This window comes from Ochotona curzoniae, unplaced genomic scaffold (genome assembly GCF_017591425.1).
Source record: "Ochotona curzoniae isolate NIBS_2020 unplaced genomic scaffold, NIBS_Ocur_1.0 patch329, whole genome shotgun sequence".
NCBI lineage: Eukaryota > Metazoa > Chordata > Mammalia > Lagomorpha > Ochotonidae > Ochotona > Ochotona curzoniae.
In genome coordinates this window covers 5,025-16,834 of record NW_024466894.1, presented here as the reverse complement: position 1 = coordinate 16,834, position 11,810 = coordinate 5,025, and the positions used below count along the sequence as shown (strand labels likewise).

General features: G+C 51.4%; 1 long non-coding RNA gene across 1 annotated transcript; it reads right to left on the bottom strand.

Moving 5' to 3' along the window:
- Positions 1 to 403: 403 nt before the first annotated feature.
- On the bottom strand, positions 404 to 6,856 carry LOC121167104. The gene is made up of 3 exons (XR_005885550.1): positions 6,742 to 6,856; positions 4,299 to 4,429; positions 404 to 515 (listed from the first exon to the last, which is right to left on the bottom strand). It is a non-coding gene; the product is annotated as an uncharacterized LOC121167104 (long non-coding RNA).
- Positions 6,857 to 11,810: the final 4,954 nt, after the last annotated feature.

The window sequence follows — 11,810 nt, the reverse complement described above, 5'->3', positions numbered from 1 at the left end:
CTCTCCTTCTGTAGAGAGGTAACATCTGAAGAGAACAGAAGGATGGGGAGAGGGGAGAGGCGGTGGATGGAGGTGGGAGCCAGCAGGCAGCAGGAGGACGTGGACTCGGACAGCACTGCAGATGTGTGCTAAGGCGCCCGGGGCAGAGAGCCCGTCTGAGCTGGCAGGGAGCACGCGCCGGGCAGCTCCGGGGTGACTCCTGGGGAGAGGGCTTGCACAGGAGCCGGAGGTCAGGCCAAACCGGAGCCGGGCCCGGGGGATCTCTGCGATTGCCCCCGTTCATCTGGCAAGTCCTCGTTACGTCCAGCAGCTGACGGAAGAGGGCAAAGATCCTCTTCTGCCACGGTGGGACATTTACGAGAGGCCGCTCGTGTTTGCAAGTGACACACTGCTGAGCCCATGCGGGATGCGGCCTGGGAGCTCCGACCGCTCTCCGTTCCATTCGGTTCCATTCGGTTCAACACGCGAAGGTGCGTCTTCGCCCTCCTGGGGGGTCGGTCCGGGTCAGGTGGAGCCTGCTTAGCACAGTGAGATGACAATGAATTGACACATCAGAGAAATGTGTGAACGGCGGACAAAGCACCACGAGGGCACAGAGGGAAGAGTCCCCACGCAGTGGACAGCGAATCCTTCCCCAACAGTGGACAGCGAATCCTGGAGGGCCCCAACTTCTCTCACGCTGCGGCCCCGGGACTGTGGGCCGCCCCGGCTGAGGCTTCGGAGCCACTGTGGGGCTGCGCAGAGGTACGGCAGGGACCTGGGGACTTCCCGGTGGAGCCGTGTCCCTCCTGAACAGGGTCTAGGGAGGGGGCAGTGAGGGCACCTGAAGGGTTTCCCCAGGGCAGCGGGGGTCACTGGAGCAGGGACACCCCCACTTTTTTGTCACCTGAGTTCATGGTGGCTGTACCTGCTACGAGGACCGGGGCAGCGACAGAGGCAGTCGCATGGACAGGCTGCCCTGGCTTGGAGCTGGGGACATCAGAGAAGGTCACGCACTCAGGGGCCAGCCTCTGGAGCCCAGGGCCGCATGGGGTGAATCGTGTCCCCAGCGTTTGTGAGTCGCAGCCTCAGTCGCTCACTGCCCTAGGATGAGGTCTGATTTGGACAGCAGAGAATGTGGCAGGAACGGTGTGAAACAAGGTCGTCATGGGAAGGCAGTGGGCACATGCACCTGCGTCAGGAGGACACCTAGTGAATATGAAGGCAGAGCGGTACACCTGCCAGCCGAAGGACGTTAAAGGTCCCTGGACACCTGCCAGGAGCGGGGGACAAGGCAGGGGGAGTGTCCCTTCACCACACACACAGCCTGGGAAGGACCGGCCCTGAGGGCAGCCTGACTTTGGGCCTCTCCTGCAAGGACTGTCCTTTGCTGGGGCTTGGGTCACATGGTTCGTGACAGCGAGAAGGAATGGTGCTGAGCTCTGACCAGCGTGAGCCCTGGCCTCACCCACCAAGGGATTGTGAGTGCCACCCTGGGGCTGTGGGCTGGACACAATACTTCAGAAAGAATTGCAAAGCCACACCCACGGTGCTTAGTGATGGGGCCAACGGGAGCCCATCAGGGTGGAGACCTAATGACCGAGCCAAGTGTCCTGCTGCAGACAGGCCTGGGGGGTGGCCCGGCACCCAGCAAGGAGGTAAGCTGAAGTGAGTCCTCACCATGCCTCATCTCAGACCCCAGCACTCGGAGCCAGGAGAAACCATCCAACTGGTGGTCGGGTGCCCAAGGGAGGTGGGTACGCTGCTCCCGGCAAGCCCACGGGCAGCAGGGGAAGTGGCTGCTCCCCGGGCTGAGGACACCAGCGAGCCAGAAGAGCCCCCTGCGAGTCCTTGAGCTAACGTGTCCTCGGAGCCACGCACTTGGGGCCCAGTAAGAGCAGCCGTGGGTTCAGGTCAGGAGAGGCTTCACTGATGGAAAGGGCAGGTGGCCTGGTGGCAGGACCAAGGCTGTGACCAGAAGCCCGCACCTGCCTCTGAGTGCAGGTGGGCAGGGCGAAACAAGCCAGGAAGTATAGGATGCAGGTGACAGCGTCAGCGGCCCACTTGTCAGGTCTCTCGTCGGATTCTAGTGAGGACCCCTGCTGCGGGGTCGCGTCCAGGTTCAGCTCCTTCAACTCCTCCATGTGGGAGGAGAGTGCAGGCCCTGGACCATGGGACCGAGGGACAGGAGGGACCCAGCTGCTGTAAGGGTGATGGCAGTGGTCAGAGAGGAGCAGCAGGAGAGAGCTTCTTGCCTGGGGCTTGTCCAGCGAGTCCAGTGGCTTCCAGGCCCGGGGACTCAGCCCGGCATGGCGACCTGTCCCTGTGGCACGAAGTGGCCAGAACGTCTAAGCCATTTGTTTTCTGAGCTTGGACAGAAGTGGGTTTCTGTATTCAGTGTGGCTGTCGGCCGCACGCTCAATGTCTCCACACCCCACGGACAGGACTGGGGACACTGGCCAGGCCACTGCTACGTCCCTCCTTGGCCCCGGCTTGCACTTCCTAAGGCCGCTTCTCTCCAGCCAGCCCTGGTTTGGCTGAAGGCCTCCCAGTGTCTCCCTCTGCTCTGCCCTCGCACCCGCACCGGGCTCCTAGCCGCAGCAGCAGGCCGCAGCGGGGTTTGGAGGGGAACTGGGCAGTAACGGAGGGATGTTGGAGCATCGGGCTGGGGCTCCACAGCCTCGGCTGGTTGTAGGGAGACCCGCTCTGTCCTCGCTCAATGTGTCTGTGACCAGGAGCCTGTGCTGCGGAAGGTCTGGGTGTCTGAGGTCAGGGCCACGAACCCGTAGCTGCCTGGCACTGCCTGGTGTTTCCTGGCACTGCCTGGCCCTGGGGAGCCCTGCTGGGTGCTGAGCAGCTGGCTTCCCTGGGGCTGGGGGAGTGGAGGTACTTTGGGGAGGGAAGTGCTGGCCTGTGTCCTACATGGTGTCTCCCAGGGAAGGACACCTCAGAACCCTTACGGGCGGGGACTGCGGTATACCTGGGGTTTGCACTGCTTTGCTGCAAGGCCTTCCTGTAGCTGTGCCCAGGCATGCATGACCGAAGGGGGAACCTGTGCCCTGAGCCTCCCAGCCATGAAGGAAAAATCGCTCCAATCAGCAAGGCTGCTGGGGGACTGACTCCCGTGTGAAACAACGGGCCCGGAGAGGACACCCGGGCTCACACCGGGAACAGACCAGGGTCACAGGACATACTCCCTCACAAACACCATGTCACACTGTACACTCACACACACACCATGTCACACAGTACTCTCACTCACACACCATGTCACACTGTACACTCACACACACACCATGTCACACTGTAGACTCACACACCATGATCACACTGTACACTCACACACACCAAGTCACACTGTACACTCACACACACACCATGTCACACTGTACACTCACACACCATGATCACACTGTACACTCACACATACCATGTCACACTGTACACTCACACACACACACACCATGTCACACTGTACTCACACACACACACCATGTTACACTGTACACTCACAAACAAACTATGTCACACTGTACACTCACACACCATGATCACACAGTACACTCACACACACCATGTCACACTGTACACTACACACACACCATGTCACACTGTACACTCACACACACACCATGTCAGAGAGACAGAGAGGAAGATCTTCCTTCCGATGATTCACTCCCCAAGTGAACGCAACGGCCGATGCTATGCCGATCCGAAGGCAGGAGACTCTTCCAGGTCTCCTATGCGTGTGCAGGGTCCCAAAGGTTTGGGCCATACTCGACTGCTTTCCCAGGCTACAGGCAGGGCGCTGGAAGGGAAGCGGGGCTGAAGGGATAGAAACGGTGCCCATATGGGATCTCAGGCGTGCAAGGCGAGGACCTTAACCACTTGCACCACTGCGCCGGGCCCTATTCATATATTTTTATCACTCTCATCACCCGTGGTTCTGGTGAAAGCTAACAAATACCTTCCAAGCCATTCAAAAGAGCTGTGGATCAGAAGCAACAGTTGTCTTTCCCGGGAAAACCGTCATTGCCACTGCGGAGCCTCTCTTTACACACCCAGACTTTGTGTCCATCAGTCACATACTCTCTTTAAGAGCGAGCATCATGAATGTATCACAGCTAAGCCCAATAACTCACCACGGAACAGTCAATATTGTTAAGTAAACAAATACAAATACAACTTACTTTCTCCAAGTTTCTAAGTCACTGAAACAAAAGCATAAAATGCTCAAACAGCTCTCTCTCTCTCACATCAAGGCAATATACTGATTTCAACTCTCACTGCAAGTTAGCAAAATACAATCAGGAACATACCAACTTGGTCACAGCAAAATTAGTGCTTAACACTGCATGATTTCGACTGATTGACTGATCATCTTCAATTAGAATAGCACAGTTTTTCCTTCCAACGACGTACTCAGTGCCAGTCAAAAGTCTGTATGGTTCTAAGAGGAATAAAATAATGAGACACAAACACACATACATAAATGTGTACATTATATAGGATAAAATTCATGATATGCCAAGAAAACATTTTAGTTTGCTATTTCAATGTTAATCAGTTTTACATAAATTAAGCTCACACTTTCTATTAACCCCTTTTGAGGAATATCAAAAGATCACCTACATGAATGCAAGGGCATACCATTTCTTTCAAGGAATAACAACAGTGAAAGGAATTAATACTTTCCCAAAGTATACATTTACTGAAATCCCAAGTAAAGTCCCAATATGAACTTGACTGGAGCTTCCATCCATTAGTTCACTCCCCAAATGGCCACAACAAAAGAGCTGTGCCGATCTGAGACCAGGAGACAGGAGCTTCTTCCAGGTCTCTCATATTGAGTGCAGGGTCCCAAGGCTTTGGGTTGTCCTGGACTGCTTTCCCAGGCCACAAACAGGGCGCTGGATGGGCAGTGGAGCTGCTGGAACAAGGACTCGTGCCCATATAGGATCCCAGTGCTAACAGCTGAGGATTAGCCAGTTGAGCCATCACACCAGCCCTTATTCTTCGTTTGTAAATTTTTACCTTACTTTACTTATTTGGGGGACAGGGATACGTGTTCTGACTTACTGCCCAAACATCCAGGGTATCTGAGCCCTGGACTCAAGCTAGGTCTGCCCACAGGTGGCAGTAACTCAACTCTGAGCTGTGGCCAAGGGTGCACTTTACCCAACAGCTGGAGACAGGCTGAACAGGACTCCCAGGCTAGCCCTGCTATACAGTGCCAAATGTCTGCCCTGAGCAGTGCTATCCCTGTAACAGATGGCTAAGTCTCAGCCTGTCACCTACTCAGACCAGGTCCTGCAGGGCAAATGCCTTCTCACTGCACGCTCAGACCAGGCCAACAGTAAGCTGCAACTAACCAATCCTGCTGTTTCTGGAAGTCACCTCCTACCGTCTGCTGGACTGTTGGGTACTGCTCTCTCAACCTCCACTGGCTCAGGCCACACCTTGATTCATGAAGCCTTTCCTCAGGTATGCTGTGCCAAACTCAATTTGTCTCAGGTCTGTCTTCTTTCCACACATCCACAGGAACCCTGAGGGCCATGAGACAAACTGAAATCTTTATGGTCTGGCCTTGCACTGGTGCAAGTTCATAGGAATGCCTGTATTGGTATTTACAAAAGTCCTTCAGAGGTCAGATCATATTAATTCTCAGTTTGCAGTGCTGGCATCGCATGTGGACACTGGTTCAACCCCAAGCTGCTCCACTTCCCATCCAGCTCCCTGCTTTGGGCTGGGAAAGCAGTGGAGCATGACCCAAGTTTCCTGCACCCCTATATACACATGGGAGACAAGACGAAGCTTCTGGCTCCCAGCTTTGCACTGGCCCAGCTCCGGCCATGAAGGCCATCCCGAGAATGGAAGACTTCTCTGTCTTTCCTGCTCTTATTCAAGTGAAATAAAGAAATCACCTTCTTTTTTTTTTCTTTAAACCTCTTTACATAGCCAGTCAACACTGCATCTCGGGAGACCCTTTTTTTCCCAATCACAATGTGAACACCCTGAGCACACAGGTAATCATGGGTTTACTGGCTTACCGTTTTATCAGCCAATAAGGACCACAAACAGCAGGCAGGCAACTAGCAACTTCCACTAGGGAAGTGCAGACACACAAGAAAGGGGCGGGGTGAAGTGGCCTGGCTTTTACTGCAGCTCCCCTGGGACACCAGCATCCCAGGTTTGTGCAGGGGGTCCAGCCCAGCACCGCCAAGGCGCACTCTGACAGACAGCAACTGAGGCCCTTGCATCCCGGGGTTCCTGGCTTGGGCCTGACCAGCCCTAGCGTTGGACACATCTAGGGCAGTGAACTCGGAGATGCAAGATTCTGGTCTCTCTTTCAAAAAGAAAAAGTCTGGGCTGTCCCCTCTTGCTGACAGCACGGAAACGCGTCTGAAACAACAGACAGCTTCTCCGTGCACCTGTTTCTCCTCAGCCACCTCAGCCAGGGCTCAGCGAAGGGCCAGCCGCCCCACCGCCCATGCCCACTGCACAGCGCCGGGGTCCCACGGCCACTGCACAGCGCGGGACAGGGCCGGGCGTCCACCCGCCCAACCCCGGGACCGAGGACAGCCGGCCTTCCCCGCCACGGCGCAGCCGGGACCACCACGCGCGTGCCAGACCCCCGGGTTCCTTCCCGTTCCGCCGTGCCCCGGAAGGTAAGGGGACCCGACCGGAAGCGACCCTCCCCGACTTCCTTCCCCGCGTTGGCGCTCCTCCGAACCCGGGCCCTCTGTCCCTCTCTGTCCTTACCTCGGGCTGGGCCCGCGGCCGGGAGGAGCTTCCACATGGGCCCTGCTGCCGGCCGACGCGACCGGCGCCAGCCCGCCTGCCAGCCGCCCGAGCTGCGGGGCGAGCGCTCCCGGGCCGCGCGAGCCTCTGCTGCCGGCGGGATGCAGCGGGCGTGCGGCCAGGGCGCGGGGCCGCCACCTGCTGGGGAGCCAGGAACAGCGCTGTCTACAAGTTCACCAGGTACTTGTTGGCAAGAATTGCAGAGTCCCCTAAGAAAAAGCTCTGAGAAAAACTTTGAAATGTTATTTGCAATACGTTTAATAAAATTAATGCAAAATCAATCAAGGAGAAGAAAAGATGTGTTTTAGCCAAGTATGTTTGGAGACCATTGGAATGTGATTCTAGTTGACTGCTGTCCAGGTTTGGTTTATGTCAACTCTTAAGAGTTAAGTCCAGCATGAAATTGTCTCCTACTAGACAAAATAATTGTGGTAAATAACTGATAAATTTGAAAAAAGGAAAAGAAACTGGATGCCTATATTGTCGTAGTGCCACTTTGGTAGAGTCTAACTTCCGTGGGTTGCCTGGCAGAAGCCTGTTCAGAAGGCATTTTTTGGTATTGCCTTTTGTGCATTTTATTATGAAAATGCTGCAGTCATATTTAGTGAAAAAAGATCTGAATTACTGCTTATAATAGAAATAAAAGCAAGCATTGGTTGCTTAAACTGGTTTCTCATGTCCAACCAGAAAAAGAGAACTTTAGTGAAGGTAAGATAAGTAAATGCACACACATACACCATATATACTTTTTTGAGGGGGAGGGGTAGCTAAAAGGAAATCAATTGTATGTAATACTTTAATAAATTCCTAAAATATTTGACAACTGACATTTTCATTTTGGAAATTCAACTAAATCTAAAAGCATTGTAAAGTTACTATGGTTAAAAAACGAATAAGAAATTGAAATGATCTCTGTTTTTTTTTATAACATGTAGAGCTGCTATTTTACTACTTGGGGAATGGGAAGTGAAAATTGGACCCTGGAGGGTTTCTACACGCTTTCATCACTTCTCTTTTAGAGAATATTAAAACATCCAGTGTTAACTGGATTAAAACAATTACTAAGTACCATCAGCAAGGAAAGTCTTGAGTTTGTTAGCATTGTGACCTCCTGGAAGGAGAGATGTTGAGGGTGTTGAGAACAGTGCTTTTCCATGTGTCTGGTCTCTGATCCAAGTTATACGCACAAACAGAAGCTATGAGCTTTCAGGGCACACACTGCTTTAAATGTATAATGCAACTTGCTGCCAGAACCAGATGTGTTGAAGAAAGAAAACAAAACCACCTCCTTTCTATAGCCAATAAAGTCAAGTTTACTGTTCTGTTTTAACAAGATTGTATTTTATTTTGCATAGCCGCACATCTGCTTATTTAAAAAAAATACTTACACTTTGGTAGTAATGGTTCAGTACAAGTGAGTATTACAGCTTAATGTCTCTGTGTTCTAATTCTAAGTGTTCTTTTATTCCAGGTCTTATAGAGCAGATAAGACATCTGTAAGGTCATTTTTTGAAATATATTATAAAATAATAAAAAAGCTAACATAATTAAAAAAAAATAAAGAATTGCAGAGAGAGCAGGAGAGACAGACAAATGTTTCAGCTGCCCTGTGGTTCCCGAATGGCTCAAAGATCAGGGCTGGACCAGGCCCAAGTCAGGAACTTCATCAGGGTCTGCCTTGAGGGTGGTAGGGGCCCAAGCACTGGGGCCATCTTCCAGCTGCTTTGGAAGGATTTTTGTAGTTTAATCAACAACCTGAGGACGTTTTTCATTGATGCATTAGGATACTCCATGCATTTGGATTTCCTTGGTTGCAATGATTCATTTGTGTGGATTCCTAAGGAGAGTGTTAGCAGTGAGGATGATGGTTTCATCCCAAAGTAACTCCTTGAGATTTTCTTTTTCAAATTCAAGTCAACTTATCCTAATGTCTCTGTTGCATATTATGCTCTCATCTAATCATACATGAAGTATGGGTAGTCTGCCACTATGTCAATTTTTTCCTGTTTCAGGTTGGTTTAAGGTTTCCTAATGTATCATCATCTAACTGCAAGTCTCATCTTTTCTTCAAGCCAGGACACCTCCGACTATTTGAGAACACACATGTGATGGTGTAATTTCTGCTTTTCTGAAAGAACTCGGAGGAGATCTGATAGAGGAGCTTGGGGAACACTTCTGTCGGGACACAGTCCCTGCAGGTAAGCACAAGAACCAGGGCAGGGAGCAGCCCAGCCCAGGCCTGATTACAGTACCCACCAGCATACCTGTGGCTCAGATATGGGGGCAGGCCAGGCTGCACCCGTTCTTGGCAGCCACTGGCAGAGCTGAGAACCAGGACAGGGTGCAGGACAGGCCTAGTCGGGCTGTAACAGCAGCCAGTTCACATTTAGGATTGTGACTGAGGGCTGGCTAGGCTAGGCTAGGCTGCAGTTCCCACCAGCATGAGCTAGAATTAGGCACAAAACATGCCAGGCCAGGCTGCAGCATCAGCTGACAAATGCCAAGATGAGGCAGGCCATGCCATACCAGATGCAGCACCCGCCAGTACATGTGAGACCAGGGAGAGGTGGGTTAGCATGATAGGGTGGCAGCAGGGGTTCCTACTGGTGGGAGTGAGAACTGGGACTGAGGGCAGACCAGGCCAGACCAATACCCATAGGGCTGCATGTGAGCTGGGAAAGGCAGCAAGGTCAAGTGACTATAAACACTGTGCATGCATGAGCCAGAAGAAGTGCAGGCTGCCCGGGCTTTGCCACAGCGTCAGGGCTGGCAAATGCTGGGACTAGGGGCAACTCCTGTCAAGCTAGACTGCAGAACCACCAGGAGAGTGCAGGATCTCCCAGTAGGGAAACTGTGGGCTCCTCTCTAATGAGCTGTGACTCCCACAGGTAAGCATGAGAAGCAGGGCTGCAGGTGGGACTGTCTGGCCAAGCAGTGGCATCTACTGGAATGAGTGTGGGCTGGATAACGGTGTTCATTGGGTTGAACTAGGCTAAAACGCCCATTGATGTATACAAGAGCTGAATGGGATGGTGTCAGACAGGAGCAGTCTGCTGCACATAGTGAGAAGTACATTGATGGTGATTTTGGGGAGGTCACTCTGACTAGGCTACAGTTCCTGCTGGTATGTTTGAGGATCAAATGTGTAGTGGGCTGGGTTGGGCTGGACTGAAGCATCCATTTGTTTGTGTAAGAGGTGGGCTTGACACAGAACTGACCCAGCACAAGCTGATGTGTTGTCAGACTAAGCCAGACCCTGTACTGGCAAGCACACACAGAGTCAGGTCTGGGTTCAGCAGAGTCGAAGTCTCTGTGGGATTCACCCAACTGAACCACTGCACTCAGAATTGCAACCGTGTGTTGAATCCTAGGACCAGTGGACTGACTGTGGAGTGCAAGTATCAGAAGTGGGCTTCCACAATAGCTAAGGCAGAGTAATGGATGGCATACCCAGGTGCACATGGAGGATATGCCAGTCCACTGGGAAGTGCAGTGGACATCTGCTACCACAGCAGAGGAAGGAGGGCAAAGCAAACTGGACAACTAGCCCAGCCAAGTGTTGACAGCATATATCTGGGCGAATGGAAACTCTAAGGTGGACTGTGTCAGCCAGTGGTCCTTGGATGGATTTCCTCATCCTTGAAGCAATAAAACTAACAGCATTTCAGAACTATTAAAGTTACTTGAGCAGAACCTGCAGAGCATGCTTCCCATTGGGACCCTGGTATGATATTGGGTGGCCATTCCCCACCCCAGGTACTGAGGCAGTTGGAAGGCTGAGTGCAGCTTCTCTTCTCATCTCCTCCCTTGCCCCCAGAGACAGGAGGAGAAAAGGAAACTTGGAAACAATGATCTCACCCACTTTCCCCTAACCCTCAATCCTTCCCACCCCAATCAACTGTGTAACTTCATCATTTTAAAAAAAATGTGGTTTAGGGAGCTAGCGCTTAACATGGTGGCTAACATAGTGACCTCCTTCCAACATCAGAGTGACTGTTTGCATGCTAGCTTCATCTCTTGAGTCCGACTTGCTGCCAGTGCAGACCCTGGGGCAGAGGGATTATACATGGGTTTTCCCTTTCTTCCTTTCTTTCTTTCTTTGGCATTGTTTTCATTTTGTTGTTGGGTATCTTCAGGTTTTTCTTCAGTGTTTTCTTAATTTTCGTTGCAAATCTCTTTTCATCCTTAAATTTGTGCCAGGGTGTGTATGTATTTATGTATTTTTTGTGTGTATTTTTGAAAGAAATTATTTTACTTGGAAAGGCAGAGTTACATAGAGTTTCCATTCTAAATGGCTGCATTGGCCAGAGCTGGGCCATTGTGAAGCTGGGAGCTAGGAACTCCTTCCTCGTCTCCCACATGGGTGCAGGTTCCCAAGACCTGGGCCATTCTCCACTGCTTTCCCAGTCACTGGGTTGGGAAGTGAAGCAGCCAGGACATGAGCTAGTGCCCATATGGGATGCCAGTGCTGCAGCAGAGGATCAGCCTGCTTCACTGCTCCCGCCCCTGTGTGTATTTCTGTAGTTACCCTGACTGGAATTGTTCTCATCAAGTTCTTTCTCAGCCAAGAAAGAGCCTGTTGGCCTATCAAAATACTACTGGAGTAATTCAAAACAATTTGACAAGAACTGGTATTAGCTGTTTCTTGGGGTTTGGGAGAAGTCATTAGTGAAGGCATTTGGTCCTGAGCTATTGCATTACCAGTTATTTGTTCAAGTGTTCTATGTGTTTGTGACTCAATTTAGGCAAATTACATGTTCCTGTAGATTTATCAGTTTCTTCCAAATTTCCTGATTTGTGGGTATATGTTCATAATAGTTCTGACTGATTCTATTTCTGTAGCAACCATTGTTTTTCTTTTGTGTCTCATTCAAGTGACTTTTTTAAAAAAGATTAATTGTATGTATTTGAAATGAAGAGTGACAGAGAGAGTGGCCAAGATGAAGAGATCTCCATCCCATCTACTTGTTAACTCTCCCAGTGGCTGTAAAAGCTGAGCCTGGCCAGACCTAAGACAGGAGCCAGTCTTT